Source organism: Olea europaea, unplaced genomic scaffold (assembly GCF_002742605.1).
Source record: "Olea europaea var. sylvestris unplaced genomic scaffold, O_europaea_v1 scaffold2087, whole genome shotgun sequence".
Taxonomy (NCBI): Eukaryota; Viridiplantae; Streptophyta; class Magnoliopsida; order Lamiales; family Oleaceae; genus Olea; species Olea europaea.
This window is the reverse complement of record NW_019238799.1, coordinates 73,971-75,712: the sequence shown is the minus strand read 5'-3', so window position 1 is coordinate 75,712 and position 1,742 is coordinate 73,971.

Here is a 1,742-nt window from a genome sequence, read left to right as displayed (position 1 = left end):
AAAATATTGTCATATTTCTGAATTTTCTCAAATCTATTCTAAAGTTATGATAGAGCTTGATCCACTATACATATGAAATAATTGATCTTAAAATATCTTTATGCTATTTGTGTTATCTTTTTAGAAGAAGTCTCTTCAAACTGCTTCTTTCTATGTATAACCCAATTTTCACGATATATCGGTTTAATTTTTAATTCACTTGCAATTTCTTTAGCTTCAACCATGGCCGATTCAAACTCAGATTTTCTATTACTTTTGAAAATTAAAAGGAGCCCTTTTAAATGATCTGTAGCAACATCAATATGCATGTTTTCTGCTTACAAATGTTTGTTTACCCTGTTAACATTATTCAACACTTCATCTACCAAATAATCAACCTAAGTAAGAATTCAAAATTGTCAATTTCATATGTTACCAAATACTCTGCCTTACCTTTTCTCTTAGGATCATCAACATTTGTCAATTGAAGTAAAACTTTTTTAATCTGCGGAGCTTGAAATCTTATTGCTCTAACACTTTCAATATGACTTTCTCTATGAGTTTGTGACAAGGGCTTAAGGGTTAGATCGTTTACATTTTCTTTGAAAATTTTCCATCGTTTAGTAGATGACAAAAATAAAGTTTATATACGTTGCATCACCCCAAAGAAAGATTTAGCTTTTGAAAAACAAGTGGCCATATCACAAGGTGCAAGATTAAGACTAACGCCCATAAGAACTGTAGAATACTCTAGGATTTTGTTGTAGTAGTCGATTTTGAACTCATTTATTTTTTCTTTTCATGTTGGCACCATTATCATAACTTTGATTGATGAGTGCTCCATGCTCATTATATTTGTACAAATTAATTCATTATTTTGCTACAATTGAGAGTGTTTTTAGAATGTTTTAATGTGTATTTTGATGTTGTGATATAAATAGATAAAATTGAATGAAATAAGCAAAAGTTGACGAAATTAAAGAAAATGCCAAATTGTAAGAGATCCAAAGTTCGGGGACTAACGTACAAATATTCAAAAGTTGTGTTGAACCTCACATTGAAGATTCGAGAGTGTTAGAGTCAATTGGATGAAGAAAGATGTCAAAGGGATCAAATTTAGGCAATATATGATCACAAATCATTTTCCAACCGAAAAGTTATGCTCTGAAATTTCAACCTCACATTGAGATCCCTTTTTGACATAACAAATGATTGAATTGGAGAATGATTCTAAAGAAAATTATATCTCTTTGAGTTATCTTTCCAACGCATCTTGAATAACCTCAATCGGACAAACACGAAAAAGTTATGCTAAAAATATTGAAAGACATACAGTATGTTGTTTTCGACCGAACTGAGCGCCTGATATACAGGAAAATGCATTTTTTTACGTTTTTGGAATATTTTCTTGGCCAAATTCAACCCTAATTCATTCAAGGTCCCAACATATTATAAATTCCATTCAAAAAACCCTATTTTAAAGAAGAATAGAAGGGGCCAAACACAACAATTGGGGGAGGGGAGGGGGCAAGGTTGAAGACAATTCAACAAACAATTCATCAAGGGCAAGGAGGCATGAAGAACATTAAGGGGAATTCCAATTAAAAGTTTCAAAAGAGTTTTTCTTTCTTTTTCTCTTTATGTTATTCATCAATTTGTTTAGATTTAATTCTTCCATATGAACTAAACATTAATTCTAGGGTTTGATGTAACATACATAGACATGTTTTGATTCCAATGTAATTGGCTTGCCACAATGGTTA